This window comes from Panthera leo, chromosome C1, assembly GCF_018350215.1.
Source record: "Panthera leo isolate Ple1 chromosome C1, P.leo_Ple1_pat1.1, whole genome shotgun sequence".
NCBI lineage: Eukaryota > Metazoa > Chordata > Mammalia > Carnivora > Felidae > Panthera > Panthera leo.
In genome coordinates this window covers 188,307,854-188,327,802 of record NC_056686.1, presented here as the reverse complement: position 1 = coordinate 188,327,802, position 19,949 = coordinate 188,307,854, and the positions used below count along the sequence as shown (strand labels likewise).

General features: G+C 38.4%; 1 protein-coding gene and 1 non-coding gene across 2 annotated transcripts in view; both read left to right on the top strand.

Moving 5' to 3' along the window:
* The first annotated feature begins 2,016 nt into the window (after window positions 1–2,016).
* The window catches only part of RAPH1 (Ras association (RalGDS/AF-6) and pleckstrin homology domains 1), a 99,383-nt gene continuing 81,450 nt past the window's right edge, over window positions 2,017–19,949 (top strand). The window contains 1 exon segment of the mRNA XM_042949809.1: window positions 2,017–2,050. The gene's annotated coding sequence lies outside the window, so the exon portion shown is untranslated.
* Window positions 14,682–14,870, top strand: LOC122229104. The gene has a single exon (XR_006206958.1). It is a non-coding gene; the product is annotated as a U2 spliceosomal RNA (small nuclear RNA).

Genomic DNA, 19,949 nt, shown 5'->3' with positions numbered 1-19,949 from the left:
GAGGAAAAAGCTATCTAAAAAGCACTCAATGATCTATTTTTTAAAGGAAGTTCAGTGAAGTGAATATCTTCCTTGTATAGTATCTCTCAGCCTGGTAATAGCATTTGATGACAAAAGAAATTTATTAGGTCTGGCACTCAGGTGTGCATAATCTCAACAAACCTGGCCACAAGGGAAATGGGATGAATGGCTGTAGACAGATACATATGAGTTATCACTTATCAAAAGGTTTACACTTGTTAATTTAAAAATATTTATTGTACAAGGTACTATGCTAGTATTATGGAAGATATAAAAATAAACTGTTGTATTACATTCATTAGGTAAGATCATAACTTACTAAAATAATTATAATTAGGGGTAATAAATGATGAATTCTACAGAAAGGAACAGAAGGCAAGGAATTGGTCAGCAGCACCATCTTCATTTATAAGATTACGTTATTCTACAGAAGAATATTAAAGCACCTACAAACTTAAAATGCAAAAGTGCAGTTATGTTTCTAAAGTACAAATATCTCAAGCGTGAAATGCAACTAGTAACTGTATTGTATGGTTCTAAATACCAGTTTGAACGGATTGTGCACCAGTTTGGCACAGATTGTGCAAAAAGCCTGAAACCACGTGAAAGTCCTCAAGAATATATGAAAAAAATGGAATGTAATTAACCAAACCAGGATATGGCCCCAAGACAGAGAAATGAACACTCTGGTTCTTAGAAAGGGAGCCCAGGTGTCAGAAATGGCATAGTCAATCCTTCATCTGTGAAAATTCAAGATGCAGATACTCATACTTAGCAAGCAGATGGGAAGGCATGAAAAAGGAATGCTCACTACAACTATTTCCAGGTCACCTTCCAATTGGTCAATTGTTTTAACGCTGTCAACAAACTTACTTTGCATGTAGCCAGGCAAAAATAATTTAATTCTATTTTTTTCTCTCTTTGATGAACTTTAGGAGGTCAAAATAAAGATATAAAAACTTAAGATTAAACCTGAGTCTGAGTAAGTCAAGCCTGTATCAAAATGAGCAGTATCTGAGGAATTTAGAGCTTGGTAATCCAGAAAAATGCCAACACCTTATTCCTAAACAATTTCAGTAAGGGGGGGGGGGTGGTGACAAAACTTCAGAACGCAAGATAAGCACATTTCAAAGGTGAAAAGTAACTAAAAATCATTGAAATGTCCAATTTCTAAAAGCTTCTCAATACAGTGCATGAAAATACAGAGAGTTGTCGGCCAAAATGGGTTTTCCTAAAAAAATGCCTCACAGACTGTTACGACCATGGTCCTTTAAGCACCTAAGACATCTGATGCGTTGCTGGGGTGTTTGGATACGTGGATGACATAAAGGTGCATGCATACAGGTCCTTTGACAGATCTGCTCGAAGCTTCCGTGTGTCTCACGGCCCTGGGACCTAGGCCACTGGGCCTGCGTCCAACGAAAGGCGAGCAGGGGGTGGGACAGCACCGGGATTTTCCTTCCTCGCTCATTCATTCTGTGATTCACTGGTTCCTGGAGGCGGTTCACAGGCGCGCGCGGAGGAAAGGCGGAGCACGGAGCACAGCCCCGGCTGGGTGCGGTCCGGCGCCTGCAGGGAGGGTGAGCAGGGCCGGCGAGGGGGCGCGGGCGGGGGGCGCGGGGGGCGCGGGCGGCGGGCGGACGCCCGGGAGGGGCGGGCGCGGCCGCCTGCGCCGGAAGTGAGTGTTTGGCGGCGGGCGGGGGCAGCTAGCGGCGGGGCGTGAGTCGGTCCGCCCGTCCGCTGCCCGGCCCTCAGCTCCGCCTTCTGCGCCTCGGCCGGACGCGGCCCCACTGGGATCGGCCACCGCTGGGCGCTGCGGCCGCCCCGCCTGCTGCGCGCTCCCGCCCCGCCCGGTCGGTCAGTCAGTCAGTCACGGTGCGCGCGGCGCGAGAGCTGCGGGCGCTCACGGCGTCTCCGGGGAAGGAGCGCCGCGCCTTAGGAGGCGGCGGGGTGGCGGCGGGAGCAGCGCGAGCAGCGCGAGCGGCGGCTGGCCAGCCCAGGGCCGCTGGAGGATCGAGCAGCTGCCGCGGTGAGTGTTTAGTCTCACCCTCGGGGCGGGCGGAGGGAGCCGGCCGGGCGCGGGCTGTGAGGCGCTGCCTCTGCTCCCGCCTCCATTTTCCCGGCGCCTGGCGCGGCCCAGCCGTCCGGGCGCGGTGCGGGCAGCCGAGCCTGGGGCGGGGTCGCTGCCGGGCCGGGCTCGTGGGACCACGCCCGGCTAGGCGGCGGCGGCGGCGGCGGCGGGTGGGTGGGGGTCGTTGGGGCCTGGGCTGCCCCCTGCGCCCCTGGGGGCAGCGACGGAGGGAGACAATGAGATACAGGACCGCCTGGAGGGTGCGGTTGGGGTTGGACCCAGTACGGGGGGCTGGTGGCCCGGGACCGCGAGGAGGAAAGGACTCTTCCCCGACTCGCCGCAGAATCCAGTGATTCCATGTCTGGGATTCCTCGGGCTTCGGTGGCCCCGACCTTCCATACATGAATTCATTGCAGAGATACAGAAATGCGGGGCGCCTTCTGCGTCTTGTTTCTAATTAAGCAGGCTAAGTAATTGCGCTCTTGCTTTTGAGCCCCCTCTCATGTTGCTGTGTCCGTGTGCATTCCCGCCGGAAATCCAAACTGCAGTTCGTTGGGGGGGGGGGGGCGGGGGACGGTAAGGAGGAGAGGGAGGCAGAGTAATACTATTAGGATGCCTTCATTTCAAGAGTCTGTAAGATGCGGTTTTCTTATTCAGACAGTGTCTTAGGGTGTCCCCACAGTGTGAACTGGGAACCGCATAAGCCTTTACTGCTTGTAAGCACGAAGACGTTGCTGAGTATGAAATAAGAGCTTTTTGGAAGGGTATAAGCATCGCATCAAATGTGTCTCGTGTGGGGGAGGTTTCTTCTATTTTGTGGGAAGAGCAGTTGGGGAAATCTGGGAGAACTGAAAGGTTCTTCACTTAACCTCCCCATAAGGGTTGATATGTCTGCAGCATTTCTTTTGAAGATCTGGAGAGCTGCCTGTGTGTATGTAAAATCTGTATAGGAACCGTAAAGGTAATGGGCTAGGGATAGAGCGTGAACGGATTGTTAAAAGGGTGGTAGTGAGTTCAGAGGAATATTAAATTCAGCGAATCTTTGTGGAATACCTTCTTGTCTGTTAGAGTGAGAGACACACAAAGTGGACAAGACCTTCAGCACAGCTTGATGGAAAGAGCTTTTTGAAGCCAGGGAAACCAGAGGCTTCATAAACCTGGAATTGTCTAGTAGTGTGACGGTAAAGCTGTTAACTCTCAGCAGTACTTTTCTATCAGTAAAATGGGAATAACATCACCAGTTTATCTCCCCAGGTGGTTGCCAAAGAGATTGAATGAGATAATGTTTGCCAAATGCCTAGCACCTTGCAAGGCTCTGAGGTGTTAGCAAATGTTGATTCCTTTCTTCCTTAGCCTACTGCTCTTGAGATTTACCTGAGGGTAAGGTGGGGGAAGAAGTTAAGGTAGATAATTGTAATGCAATGCATTATATAATAAAATGTTGAAGTAGAGCTGCAAAATATGGGAGCAAAGAGGAGAGAGAGATTAATTCTAGATTGGGAACACTGGGGGAAAATTCATGGACGCTGTGGCATTTAAGTGGAACCTTTAAGAATGGGTAGAATTTCAGCTGATGTAGATGGGGAGGACATTCCAAGCAGAGGTGGCACTATCCTTTGAGAGCCCAATTGAGTAAGACCAATGGGGGAAGGGCAAAACAGAGACGCTCAAAAGCCTTTTCCGCTCTTGTTGAGTCTGACCTTCAAAGATTGTCTCTGTTATTTTGCTTTTTGTGTTGCGAATTTCCCAGAAACGAGATCTAGCCCTATCCAAAGAAGTACAAAAATGTCAACAAGGCTTTAATACATGAGTTTTTGGATTAGACATTTTGTGTAATTTGGACTGCTGCTCTCTTCTGTTTGAATTTAATAAAGAATTATTTGTAGATGTTTCCTCGTGGTGCATATTAGCTCCATTTGGTAGAAAAAGCAGCTGATTTTTCAGATTGAGAGGTCTCACTAAGATTATATAGTAAGTGGCTAACAGGAGTGGAGTAGTGTGCACATACTCTTGGTCAATATAATTTGGTTTTCACTAATGTTTTAACACTTTATTTTCTGAAGAAGTGTTTTTAAGCATGTCTTTGAGAATAATTGAGATGACTTTCCTTTTGGTTTTGCTACCTTTTGGTTTTCACCCCATACATAATTACTGTATTTTTTAGATTAGCATGGTGGATGGTATCACACTATTCATAGAGTCTATAGAATCTCATGGCTTTGCTTTGGTTCTGAAGTATTTGAATGTCAACATTATTGTTAATCTCAAACTCTTGTTTTAGAATAATTAATATTAGCAAAACAAGATATGTGACCTAGGCTAACCTCTTATCTTGGATTTTAATTCCTTTACCTGTAAAATGAGAAATTTGGATTAGATCACTGGTTTTCAGTGTGTGTTTTACTGAACTCTGGAATTTTGAGGAGGACCTTCAAGGGCTCTGCGGATGTTTCACTTAAATCTCATTAAAAATGTATTTAAAACCTACAATGATAAAAAGTGACTACTAAATGACATGCCTTGTTTTTAATGCTTTACATATAAAATTTATTTAATTCTTGCCATAATTCTATGAAGTAGGTTCTGTTACAGTCTGAGCAAACAGGCTTAGACTACAGAAGTATAAAATGACAGAGCTGGGTGTGAAACCATTCAACATAATTCTTAAGCTTGTTTTCTTAACTACATTTTTATACTGCCACCATAATAAAATATATAACACACACAAATTTTTTATTGTAAAATATACAACATAAAATTACCATTTTAACTATTTTTAATTGTACATTTCAGTGGTATTAAGTACATTCACAAAGTTGTACAACCATTATCACTATCTTCAGAACTTTTTCATCATTCCAAACTGAAATTACTCATTAAATAATAACTCTGTACCCCCCCCCCCCACCTCCCTAGTCCCTGGTAGTTACTTTTCTACTTACTGTTTTTATGAATTTGACTTCTCTAGGTACTTTATATAAATGGAATCCTACAATATTTGTTCTTTTGTATTTGGCTTATTTCACTTAACATAATGTCTTCAAAGTTCATTGTATACCATGAATCGGAATTTCGTTCTTTTTTTAAGTGTGTGTATGCACACACGCACACAGACACACACACACACACACACACACACCACAGTTCTCTTGGGTATATACCCTGAAGTAGAATTGCAGGATCTTATGGTAATTGTATGTTTGATTCTTGAGGAACCTCCATGCTGTTTTCCACAGTGGCTGTAGCATTTTATACTCCTACTAGCAGCGTACAATGGTTCTGGCTTCTCCACATCTTCAGCAACACTTGCTGTTTTCAGGGTTTTGTTTTGTTTTATCATAGCCATCCTAATGAGTGTGAAGTGGCATCTTATTGTGGTTTTGATTTACATTTTTCTAATGATTAGTGATATTGAGCATATTTTCAAGTCCTTATTGACCATTTGTGTATCTTTGTAGAAATGTCTATCCAAGTCCTTTGCCCATTTTTAAAAATTGGGTTTTTATTGTTGTTGTTGAGTTCTAGGAATTCCTTATATATTCTGGGTATTAATTTCACATCAGATCCATGATTTACAATGACTTACAACCCATTGCCATGGGTTGTCTTTTCACTCTGTTGATGGTATCCTTTAATGTAAACAAGTTTTTCATTTTAATGAAGTCCACTTTATCTTTTTTTTTCTTTTGGTGCTGATGCTTTTGGTGTCATGTCCAAGAAATCATTGCCAAATCCAATGCCATGAAGGTTTTCCCATATGTTTTTTTCTAACAGTTTTATAGTTTAAGCTTTTATGTTTAGTTAATATTTATGTGTGGTGTTAGATATGGGTCCAACCACATCCTTTCACATGTGTATATCCAGTTTACAGCACCATTTGGTGAAAGGACTGTTTTTTCTCCATTGAAAGACCTCAGCAACCCTCACATACATACACAAAAAATTTTAGTTCACAAGTGGCTGGCATTGTCGGGTGTTTGGGTGTTTGTGTGTTGGTGAGGAGGTGACTCACTGTGATTGGATTTAGTGTCTTTGCATTCGCTAGCAGGTCAACATGCAAATCTTCACTAAGACTTTGACCGGCAAGACTATTGCCTTGGAAGTGGAATCCAGTGACACCATAGAAAAAGATCCAGGATAAAGAGGCTCATTATTGCAGGCAAGCATCTGGAAGATGGCCAAGCTCTTTTTGATTACAATATCCTGAAAGGGTCGACCCTGTACCCTGCCCTGCATCTGAGGCGTGGTATGCAGATGTTTGCGAAGACCCTCACTGGCAAGACCGTCACTCTGGAGGTGGAGCCCAGTGACACCATTGAGAATGTGAAAGCTAAGATCCAAGATAAAGAAGGGATCTGCCCTGACCAGCAGAGGCTCACCTTTTTGCAGGCAAAGCTGCTGGAAGATAGCCGCACTCTGATTACAGCACCCAGAAAGGATCAACCCTGCACCTGGTTCTCCATCTGAGGGGTGGCTGTTAATTCTTCAGTCTTGAATTTATATACCCAATGATGGCATTACTCTGCGTTCTAGCCATCTGCCCCACTCTAGGTTTAGATATTACCAGTTTCATTAAAGCTGAATTGATGTTTTTTTAGATAGCTATTCAAAATGTTAATAAAGGTTTTGTTGCATGGTAAAAAAAAATTTTTTTAACAAATTGAAAACTGTAACAACATATTCAAAACCAATTTTGAAAAAAAAAACTTACAAAAATTTTTTTTTCAATTTAACTGAAGCATATCCTGAGACTACAAAAGCTGCTACCTACTTGGAATTACTTATCTGGGTGAAATCAAAACAAAACTTTACAGTAATAAATGGTTTGCTTAGATTGTTATAAGACTATAACTAACATACTTAATCCTTAACTTGTCTCTTTGAGTTGGTAATAAATTAATATATTTGAACATAGAATAGTATTAGCAGCACTTGTGTCAGTTTTACGTATCTGAGATGCTGTATAAAGATTTCATCTGGAGGGGCACCTGGGTGGCTCAGTCGGTTAAGTGTCCAACTTCTGCTCAGGTCATGATCTCACAGTTTGTGAGTTCAAGCCCCGCATCAGTCTCTGTGCTAACAGCTCAGAGCCTGGAGCCTGTTTTGCATTCTGTGTCTCCCTCTCTCTGCCCCTCCCCTACTCACACTCTATTTTTCTCTCTCTCTCAAAAATAAACAAACATTTAAAAAAAGAAAATGATTTCAGGGGTGCCTGGATGGCTCAGTTGGTTAAGGGTCTGACTCTGGCTCGGGTCATGATCTCACTGCTCGTGAGTTGCCCCTCTGTGTCAGGCTCTGCGCTGACAGCTGTGAGCCTGGAGCTTGCTTCTGATTCTGTCTCTGACTCTCTCTGCCCCTCTCCACTCATACACAGTCTCTGTCTCTCTCTCAAATATAAATAAACATTTAAGAAAAAAATAAAAAGGATTTCATCTAGACATGAACCCCAGTGTTTATACCAGCAGTATCAACAATAGTCAAAGTAAGAAAAAAGCCCAAATGTCCATCGACTGATGAATGGATAAAGAAGATGTGGTATATATATAATGGAATATTACTCAGCGATTGAAAAGAATGAAATCTTGCCATTTGCAACAACATGGATAGAACTAGTGTATTATGCTAAGTGAAATAAGTCAGTAAGAGAAAGACAAATATCATGATTTCACTCATATGTGGAATTTAAGAAACAAAACAGTTGAACATAGAGGAAGGGAAGCAAAGTAATCTAAAAATGGAGGGAGACAAACCATAAGAGACTCTTAAATACGGGTAATAAACTAAGGGTTGCTGGAGGGGTTTTGGGTGTGGGGGGGGGGGGATGGGCTAAATGGGCAAGGGACGTTAAGGAGGACACTTGTTAGGATGGGCCCTGGCTGTTTTTTGTAAGTGATGAATCACTGAATTCTATTCCGGAAATCATTATTACACTATGTTAACTAACTTGGATTTAAATTAAAAAATTTCATCTGGGAAAGTTTTATTGGGAAATATTAGAAAACCCCCAAATTACATGTTCTCTAAAGCTTCATCCCATGCTCTTACTGCTGTTACTTTAAGATGTAATTTACCACATGTTGGGGCAGATGTCTTAAAATACATCACTCTTGATTTACAGATTGGCTTTTAAAACAGTATATATTTTGCTGCTAATAAAATACATATTGTTTTTCTTCGTTGGGCAGAGCTAGATGTAATGGAGAAGTCAGAAGAGCTAGGTATTCACCCCTCTAAAACAGGATCCCGGTTTAAGTGCAGGATACAAGGAATCAGTAGAGAATGTAATCAAGGGAGCAGAGTCCAAGAAGAAAGCACATGGTACTGGGATTTGAAAAAGGGGAGGGATTAGATTTAGAAAAGAAAGGACAAGTAAGTCATCCCTTTACATGAGAAGAAAAGGTTGGGAGGTCCATAATGATGTCTTGTCATTATGTGACACTTAAAATATAAGCCCCCTGGTGAAGAATGGTGAATCTGGAGATAATTGGAACTGTAAACATTTTAGATAGGTCCAAATATTGTAGAATTGCAGTAAACCAATTTTGTAACGGTTCTTAAGAGGTAGATGCTTTTTTGGAAAATACCTTTAAAAGAATCTTGCTAAATTTGATATGTGAAGAGAAGTGTTAGCTAAGTGAGTACAGCAAAACAACTATATACAGTATATTCTTTTCATACCCCAGGTTGTTCATGCCTCTATCCATGGTTCTCAGACATGCTTTGTTCTATTTTTTCCAGTCAAAATCTCACTTTGCGACCCAGCTTCATACACCTTCTTTGTGAAGCTGTTAGACACCAAGCAGAATTGCTTTCTTCTTCATTTCTCTAGACCTTACTTGATTTGCTTTGTGTTGTAGATGATTGTACTGTCTTAAATTCCCCTGAATTTTGGATCATTGGCCCTGCTTTTACTCATCTGAAATACTTCAGTCCCTTAAGCAGAATAGAAATTGAGTAAAGTTTTTAATGAAAACTATTATTTGAAGAATTATTTACAGTTGGTTGCATCTCCTGAAAGGATTCACTAAAATCTAATAATGTTTAATAGTGTTTACTTTATTTATAAAGAATAATTCTTTATTGATTAGTTTATTTTATATTGTAACAAATGGTTTTAGAGACTAGTGAAGGGAATCATGATCCCCTTATCTATGAGTGGAGTACTTTATAAATTTTAGTAATGGCTACAAAACCTTTTTGTTTACAATTTTAAAATAAATACATATTTTTTTAAAGCAGGAGCAATGACTATGCTGCATTATGTTTGAAAAAATCTTGGGTTTACTACTTGGTAATACAGAAATTCCAAAGTCTGCATCTTAAATCTGTTTAATTTGGTACTTGGTTTTAATGCTTGTCTTAACTAGAAGGCAGCTTATATAGGGACATATACCCAAAAAGAATAAGTATATATTTGGCTGTGCTTTCTTACTGGAGATACCCATTGTTTAATTTCCATCCATCACTTTTGCAGATTTAGCTAGTAAAGTTTGCTTTTCCAGTGTGAGGATTTGCACTGATATATTTTTAATAAATGTGTTCAAAATCCATAGAAAACCCTGGAAAGCTTTGAAAGACTTAGAAAATGGTTTCTCTGTTTTTAGGATATGTGAGTGATTCAAGATGACACACCTTGTTTTCTTTTGGAAAACAGATATTTTCTTACTGAGTTTTAAAATGTCTCATTGATTTTTAAGGTACAGATTAACCAATTTTTTGTTTTTGCTGTTGAAAACAGTGGCTAGGTGGTATGCTACTATAGTCACCACAGAAAGTCCGCAAATTTAGACTCTTTGTAAAAAAATAAATGCTTAACTTTTTGACACCTCTTTTAAATACTTTGCCATGAAACAACTAATAAACCTTTTGATATAAAATACGATGGTCACTCCTCAACTACATCAGTGAAATATTATAACACTTGACAATCTTCTTGCTTCAGCTTGTCTTTTGCTGGCAGTAGTTGCTTTTGAAATTAAATCTTACTTCCTGCCCCCAACTTTCTTTTGTTGAAATCAAAACAGTTGCTTCATGAAGGATTATACAATATAGTTTTTCCATAAAATACTGTTTCTATTAAGGAAATTGTTTACTGTTGAAACTGTATCTTCTCTGAACCCATTTCTTGTAGCACATTCCAAAAAGTCGTGTTCTTTATTTCATTATTGAAAAAGAATCTAGCAAATACTATCACTGTCTCAGAATACTTAGAATCACTTAGTACCAGAATACTTGGATTACTTTATATCAGGTGTGATCGATTGGTGGCCATAATGAAGATGCCAGTGTCATTTTGTGTGTTAAGGAAATCTATATATTCTATTACCTTATATTATACTTAAAATACATATGTATGATACAGATTAAATACAAAAAGAGCTCCTAATATGTTCTTCTTAGATCATCACTCCTACCTCCTGGGGTAGAGTCACCTCCATTTTAGAAACCACTATACAGTCTTACTGAATTATTATTGTTAATGGACCTTTCAGAAGAGTTCCATTTTGTAGTGTATAATATTATTATATGAATCCATCTTAAAAATAAAGCACGTAGGGGACACCTGGGTGGCTCAGTTGGTTAAGCATCCAACTCTTGATCTCAGCTTAAGTCATGATCTCCCGATTCCTGAGATGGATCCCCACGTTGGGCTCTGCACAGTCAGTGCAGGAGGATTCTCTCTCTCCTTCTCTCTTTGCCCCTGTCCTGCCCCCGTTCACTCACTCTCTCTCTCTTTCAAAACAAAAAACAAAGACAAACAAAAGTACTTGGGACAAGACATTCTCAGTTTCTTAATGATTGGGAAATGATGTTTATAGAAGAAAAATATGTAAAGTGAGACTTCACAGCAAAGTGAGACCTAAATAAAATTCATTCTTCACCGCAATTGAAATTACAGACTTTTTTCAGAAACGTAAATTTGGATTTTGCATTATGCTTTTGAGGATTATTGAAGGTGAATTAAAGGTACCAGTTAAACATTTAATTTAGTTATTCACTAGTTTTGATAGACATAATTTTTCCATGTTCGTAGTGAGCATTTTTTTCCTGACATTTCTAGTGAGATCTAAAACATTTCTATGACTACCCTTTACCTTCCCCCACTCTCTCTCTACTTCTCCCTATCCTAGTTACTTCTCCTAGAAGCAACTACAACCATAGGTAAATTTTGCCTTTTCTATAACTTTCTATTAGTTGATTGTGCATATGTACTCTTTTATCCCTGACTTCTTGCACCCAGCATGAGGTCTTTAGACACATGCATGTTATTGCTTGCGTTAGTAGTTTGTTTCTTTTTATTGTGGAGTAATATTCAATTTTACAAGCAGTGTGTACCATAGATTGTTTATCTAGTTTCCTATTAATGGACACCTGGGCTATTTCCAGTTTGGGACCATTGTGAAGAAAACTGCTATGAATATGTTTGTACAGGTCTTTTTGTGGACAGATATTTCAATTCTCTTGGATAAAGGAGTCAGATTGCTAGGTCATAGGTAGATGTTATATCTTCTTTTAAAAACTTTGTATTGAGGGACGCCTGGGTGGCTCAGTCGGTTAAACCTCCAAATTTTGGTTTTGGCTCAGTTCATGATCTCACAGTTCGTGAGTTTGAGTCCCGCGTCAGGCTCTGAGTGGCAGTGGGGAGCCTGCTTGGGATTCTCTGTCTCCCTCTATCTTCTGCCTCACTCTCTCTCTCTCTCAAAAATAAATAAACACTTAAATAGAAGTAAAAACAGTATTGAAGAAAAATATACAGAAAAGTACACATATCATAAGTGTACACTTTTACAACTTGACTGCTCTTCTGTAACCAATACAGAGATGAAAAAAAGAAAAACACAGGTGTGCCAGAAGCCCCCTGCCCCACATCTGCTTCTCTATACCCCTGCCCCTCATGGCTAGCCACTACCTTGACTCTAATTCTGCTCTAAAGTTTTTTGGTTTGCTTGTTTCTTGAAAAATTTTTCTTCTACTTTATTGAGATATAATTTCCATATAATAAACTACACACTAAGGTATACAATTTGATGTGTTTTCATACACACATGAAACCATCACTGCAATCAATATAGTAAACATTTCCATCATCCCCCAAAGTTTCCTCATAACTCTTTGCAAGTCATATCTCCCTTCCCCTCTGTCTCCAGGCAACCTGTCACTATAGATTAGTTTGCATTCTTAGAATCTTATGTGTAGAATCACTCAGTGTTTTTCTCTCTCTCTCTCCCCCTCACCTCCCCCTTCTCTCTTTCTCCCTCCCTCTCCCTGAGCTCTAGCGCTTGCCCACGCTGTAGCGCCCGGGCGTACGCTCGCGCGCTCGCGCTCGCTCTCTCTCTCTTTTTCTGTGTGTGTGTGTGTGTGTGTGTGTGTGTGTGTGTGTGTGTGTGTGTGTGTGTGTGTGTGTGTAATCTGGCTTATTTTCAGGTAGAATAATGATTTTTAGATTGTTCCATATTGTTGCTTATTTATCCATTCACCTGTTGATAGATATTTTGACTGCTTCCATTTCTGGCTTTTACTAATAAAGCTGCTATAACATTTGTGTACAAGTCTCTTTTATTTGTGTACAAGTCTCTTTTATTTCTCTTGGATAAATACCTATGAGAACATGGCTGGGTTATATAAGCTAGGTGTAATTTTAATCCTTCAAGAAACTGACAAACTTAGCCAAAGTTGTACACATCATTTTATATATTCAACAGCACTTGGAATTGTCAGTCTTTTGCCTTCTAGCCACTGTAATGCATATGTAGTGGTATCTCATTGTAGTTTTAATTTGCGTTTCCCTGATCCCCTGTAATGTTGAGCAACTTTTCAGGTTCATATTAGCCATTTGGGAAATGACTGCAAGTCTTGCCCATTTAAAAAATTGGGTTATCTTTTTTATTGTTTAGTTGTAGTAGCAAGTCTTTATATTTTTTCAATACAAGTCCCTCATCAGATATATTTGTGAATATTTTCTCTTAGTCTGTGACTTGCCTGTTTATATTTTTAGTGGTATCTTTCAAAGAGAAGAAGTTTTTATATTGGACTTTATCAAAATATTTTTACTTTCATGGTTTAGTGTTTTCTATCCTTATACATCTTGACTTACACCAAAGTTGCAATGGTATCTTATGTTTTCTCCTAAGGGCTTTATAATTTTAGCCTTTACATTTCAGTCTGTGATCCATTTTGAATTGATTTTTGTTAATGGTTTGATAAAGAAGTGGAGGCTTCCCCACCCTCAATATTTATATGTTTGCTCCAGCATCTGTTAAAAAAAGCTTTGTACTTCAGTTTGTCAACTATATCTCAGGAATGGTAGAAAAACAAAACCTTTCCTTTTCAACTTACCGACTTTGACATCCTTGTTGAAAATCATTTGACATTGTAAAATGAGCCTATTTCTGGACTGTATTCTGTTACAATGATGGAATTCTCAATTCTTTTGCCATTACTACATTGTCTTGATTACTTAGCATTAGAGTAAATCTTGAAGGCAGATAGTTTACCCCAGGTTCTTTTTCCAGATTCTTTTGGCTGTTCTGGGTCATTTGCTTTTCCATGTAAATTTTAGAATCAGACATTGGGATATTGGCTATAATTACATAGTGAATACTTAGTTCAATATGGGGACAATTGACATATAATGACGTTCCATCTTTCAGTCCATTAATAATGGTATATCTGCCCATTTATTTAGGTCTTTAATTTCTCTAAACAGTATTTTTTATTTTTCAGTTGCCATGGAGTATGTTATGTGAACACTGCATGCTGTCCTATTTGTGTCATTTCTTACAGCCAAATTGTTATTTACACATGCTTATTTTTATGATATAAATTAAGATTTGGTATGAGATTTTCCATGTGAAAACCTTGTCTAATGCATAGATGAAGGGACCATATATTTTGATATGACAGTGCTAGAAACAGCAGAGATTAAACAGGTATCTTTAGAAACTTTAAAGTATAATTTTACAGCTGTATAGTTATTGGCGTAATTCTTTTGGCTTGTATAGTTGTGAATATTAATATTTAAAGAGGTTTATCTTTGTTAACATAGTCCAATAATTTTAGAATCAAAAGTAAAACAGAATCTTATCAGGTTAATTGGGAAGTAAGTTTTTACAAGAGGATTTTGAGTTTGTAGTTTGCCTTCTCCTTTTTCCCCCCTTTCATTAATGGAAATATGTGACATTTAGAGATGTATAAAGAAGAAAATAAAACTCTGTCCTACCAGGCAGAAATGACTACAGTTTAAATTTTTGATATATTTTCTCACCTTTGTGTATGTATGTTTATATAGCCATTAAGTATGCACAATTTAGTTTTGCTTCTTTCATTTAAAGTTTTATCACTGGCATTTTCCCATACATTAAATGCTTTAGGAATAATTTACAGCACCTGCATTGTAATCCAGAATGGACATAAAACATACCCCAGTTTACTCAGATTTGTTTTTTTTTTTCTTGTAGGATATTTAGTTGCCCCCCCCCCAGTTTTTCCCTGTTTTTTTTTTTCCTTAATATTTGTCTTTGAGCATACTTGTTCACAACTTTTTTTTTATCCATCTTTGAATTTCATTTTAAAATAAATTTGTTTTTTTATCACTTCTAGGACTTTGGTTAAGATCAAGTGTGGTGTCTGTTCTTATCTGTTTAATATCCAATGCATCCTTTGTCCCAGGATAATATAGTAAGTAGATTTTTGGAGCAGGGAGATGGAATAGGAGCTTGCTCCATCTACTCCACACATTGACCTGGTATTGCAGTACCCCAGGAATGATGCACTTCCTCAGGGGAAATACTTAGGTGTCTAAAGTCAACTTAAACTGTGGGGAAATGTATCATCTGGGATTGTGTGCACTGGAATGCTTCTGTCTGTGAGTGTTGGGGTGGGTGGCTTGTGCCTGGGTTCCTGGAGGGGGAGGTGTATATATATATGCACGATGGTCATCTTCCACCCTAGGAGCAGCATGAGTAGAAGTATGATTATACCTGTGGTGGAAGTGGAAATAAATAAATTAATTAGTTTTTAATTTTGAAGAATTTTATTTTTTAACTTCAAGTAATCTACAGAGTGGAGCTCGAACGCACCACCCTGAGATCAAGAGCCACATGCTCTTCCAACTGAGCCAGCCACGTGCCCCTAAAACATTTTAAATAAAAGTGTAAAACATGATAGACATCTGCATATACTCATCAACTGTAGTAATCAGTTTTTATTTTCTTCAAATAACTTATTTGAAGAGATACAATGGGTACAGCAGAAATCTTCTCCTAGATAACAATTTGTGTTGTTCTGCTTCGTGTTTTAGTGCATTTAATACACATGTATCCATAAAATTTTGTTTATTGCTGTTCTGTGCTTTTGAATTACATACAAGTCATAAACTATATTTGCCTCCTAAAATTTTCATTTTTTTATTCAACTAGATGGTTTTACAATATTCAGGCTGATTCTTCAAGATCTGGTTCATATTTTTATCAGAATGAGCCAGTTTTTCCATTCACCTTTTGAATGCTGTGGTGAATTTTTTTGTACATTTTTCCTGACATTTGTCTCTTAAGTACTTGGACACTTAGAGGCATTATTGCAGGATCTTTAGATATGTAATCTCCAAATCTTACAAATATGTAAGCTCTCTGAAGTGATGAGGAATGTATGTACCTACCAAAAATGTTCCTCTTGTTCCACATCCTCCCCAACTTCTGGTCTGGGTTTTTTTTTTTTTTTAGTTTGTTTCTGGAAATATAGTTATTAGGATAAGGAGTATGAGGTTCTGCAGTATATTCAATGAAATTTTTCATCCATGGAAGTTGTGTTCTTTCAAAGGTCTGTTAAAGAAATTTTTTCTGATCACAGACCAAAGCTTTTAAAGAGTTTTGAGTAACGGCATTGTTGCTTATGTTTATTTACAGTGGTATAAAAGTGTTTTCTCTAAAGATACATTAGCTGTCCTAGCTATAAACCTGTTTCATCCTGGAGAATTGACTAAAATACACTAACTCCTATGTTATGACATCTGTATAGATAATTTAGATGATTATTTGGCTAACAACCCCTGACTGATTTTACTTCCGGTATGTTTTTTGGGGAAACATATTTAATTTTTTGTAATCATGTATAGTAGAGTAAAAATGCAGTTATCAGCTAGTTGGTGAATGGTTATAACAAAAGAGTAGAGATCATTTATTCTGAAAATGCTGAATGTATCCTTACAAAATTTGTCTTTAAACTCCCTCACCACGTGCTTGTGTGTGTGTGTGTGTAATATAAAAACATTTCAAATTTAAAATATTGTAGCATGTAGAAGTAGGTGCATTCATTTTAAAAGTAAAAAGTATAAACAGTATAAAAGTTCTGTTTTGTTGTTGGAGATTTTAATAAAATTGCCTGAGGGGAGGGACCCTATTTTACTCTTTATATAGCTGTATTCCCTATAACTTACCAGTACAGTGCCCAACTTCATAGTAGTATTTCATTGCACATTTATTGAATGAACAGTATTATTTCTTGTCAAAGAGTACTAATCTGAAGTGAAACATTACTATTTTATTGTACAAATAAGCAGAGTTAATTCTATTTGAACCTAGAATTGTCAATATTCTCAAATAGTAATTTAAACTTTGTTCTTTCTTGTCTTCTGTGAGAGAAGCATGCAGGTAACAGTTGTCCTAAATTGGTATGTTTTATTATAGAGGAACCCAACTCTGGTTGTATTTTTAACCGAAAAGGAAAGCTAACCTATGAATTCACTTGGAATGCCTCATTTGTTTTGTTTCCTAAATTCCACATACTAGTGAGATCTTACGGTATTTGACTTTCTCTGACTGACTTATTTCACATAGCATTATACTCTCTAGCTCTGTCCATGTTGCCATTTATCCAAATGGCAATATTTTGTTCTTTTTTATGGCTGAATAATATTCCATTGTATGTTTATACTATATCTTCCTTATCCATTCAACAGTCAGTAGTCATTTGGGTTGCTTCCATAGTTTGGCTATTGTAAACGACACTATAATAAATATAGGGGTGCATGTATCCAATGTTTTTGTATTTGGGGGATAAATACCCAATTGTGCAGTTACTGGATTTACATTCCCACCAACAGTGCAAGAGGGTTCCTTTTTCTCCATGTCCTTGCCAAACACTTGTTTCTTATGTTTTTGAATTTAGCCATTCAGACAGGTGTGAGGTGATACCTCATTGTAGTTTTCTTCTGCATTTCCCTGATGATGAGTGATGTTGAGCATCCTTTCATGTGTCCATTGGCCATCTGGATGTCATCTGGAGAAATGTCTGTTCGTGTCTTCTGCCCATTTTTTAATTGGATTATTGTGTGTGTGTGTGTGTGTGTGTGTGTATGTGTGTGTGTGTTGTATCAGTTCCTTATACATTTTGGATAGTAACCCTTTATCAGATGTGTCATTTGTAGATACCTTCTCCCATTCGTAGGTTGCCATTTAGTTTGGTTGATTGTTTCTGTCACGGTGCAGAAACTTCACATTTTGAGATAGTCCCAATAGTTTATTTTTGCCTTTATTTCCCTTGCCTCAGGAGACATATCTAGAAAGATGTTGCTATGACTGACATCAGAAAAATTCCTGCCTGTGCTCTGTTTTCAGGTTTCAGGTCTCCTATTTAGGTCTTTAATCCATTTTGAGTTTATTTTTGTGCATGGTGTAAGAAAGTGGTCCAGTTTCATTCTTTTGCATGTAGCTGTCCAGTTTTCCCAACACCATTTGTTGAAGAGATGTTCTTTTTCCCAATGGATATTCTTCCTGTTTTGTCGAAGATTAATTGACCGTATAGTTGTGGGTTTATTTCTGAGTTTTCTGTTCTATTCCGTTGACCTGTATGTCTGTTTTTATGCCAGTACTGTTTTAATTACTACTGCTTTGTAATATAACTTGAAGTCTGGAATTGTGATACCTCTGGTTTTGTTTTTCTTTTTCAAGATTGCTTTGGCTGTTTGGGGTCTTTTGTGATTCCATACAAATTTTAGAATTGTTCTAGTTTTGTGAAAAATGCTGTTGGTATTTTGATAGAGATTGAATTATATCTGTAGATTGCTTTGGGTAGTATAGACATTTTAACAACATTTGTTCTCCTAACCTATGAGCATGAAATGTCTTTCCATTTCTTAGTGTTGTTTTCATTTCTGTCATGTGTTTTATAATTTTCAGATTTCAGGTCTTTTACTTCTTTGGTTACGTTTATTTGTAGATATTTTATCATTTTTGGTGCAATTGTGAATGGGATTATTTTCTTAATTTTACTTTTTGCTGCCTCATTATTAGTGTATAGGAATGCCACAGATTTCTGTATATTGATTTTATATCCTGCAACTGACTGAATTCATTTATCAGTTGTAAATAGTTTTTGGGTGGAGTCATCAGAGTTTTCTTTTTTTTTAATTTTTTTTTAATGTTTATTTATTTTTGAGACAGAGACAGAGCATGAGTGGGGGAGAGGTAGAGAGAGAGAGGGAGACACAGAATCCGAAGTAGGTTCCAGGCTCTGAGCCGTCGGCGCAGAGCCCGACGTGGGGCTCCAACTCACAAGCTGTGAGACCATGACCTGAGCCAAAGTCGGACACCCAACCAACTGAGCCACCCAGATGCCCCATCAGAGTTTTATATATTTATATATATAAAATCATATCATCTGTAAATAGTAAGAGAAGTTTTACTTCTTCCTTACCAGTTTGGATGCCTTTGATTTCTTTCTTTTTTTTTTTTTTTTTAACGTTTTATTTATTTTTGAGACAGGGAGAGACAGAGCATGAACAGGGGAGGGTCAGAGAGAGGGAGACACAGAATCTGAAACAGGCTCCAGGCTCTGAGCGGTCAGCACAGAGCCCGATGCGGGGCTCGAACTCACGGACCACGAGATCATGATCTGAGCCGAAGTCGGCCGCTTAACCGACTGAGCCACCCAGGCGCCCCTGCCTTTGATTTCTTTATTGTGGGTTTTACTTTTATGTTGTCTAATTGCTACAGCTAGAACTTCCAGTTCTATGTTGAATAAAAGTGGTGAGATTATACATCCTTGTTGTTTTTTTCCAATGTTTATTTTTGAGAGACAGAGACGGTATGAGTAGGGGAAGGTCAGAGAGAGAAGGAGACACAGAATCCGAAGCAGGATCCAGGCTCTGAGCTGTCAGCACAGAGCCCGATGTGGGGCTCGAACTCACGAACCATGAGATCATGACCTGAGCCGAGGTCGGACACTTAGCCAACTGAGCCACCCAGGCACCCCTTCTTGTTTCTGACTTAAGGGGAAGAGCTCTCAGTTTTTCACCGTTGAGTATGATGTTGGCTATGGGTTTTTCAATTAAGGCCTTTATTATGTTTAGGTATGTTCTTTCTAGACCTACTTTGCAGGTTTTTGTTTTTTTTTTTTTTTGTAATCATGAATGGATGTTGTACTTTGTCAAATGCTTTTTCTGCATCTGTTGAAATGATCATATGGTTTTTACCTTTCTTTTGTTGATGTGATGTATCACAATGATTGTTTTGCGAATATTGAACCACCCTTGCATCCTGGGAATAAGTCCTACTTGATTGTGGAAAATAGTTTTTTTAACATATTGTTGGATTTGGTTTGCTAATTGTTGAGGATTTTTGCATCTTTATTCATGAGAGTTATTGGCTCATAGTTCTCTTTTTTTGTGATATCTTTATCTGCTTTGGTATCAGGGTGATACTGCCTTCATAGAATGAATTTTGAAGCTTTCCTTCCTCTTCTATTTTTTTAAATAGTTTGAATAGAATTGGTATTAATTCTTCTTTAAATGTTTGTTAGAATTTGCCTGTGAAGGTGCTTATATTGTTGGGAGTTCTTGGATTACTGGATGAATTTCATT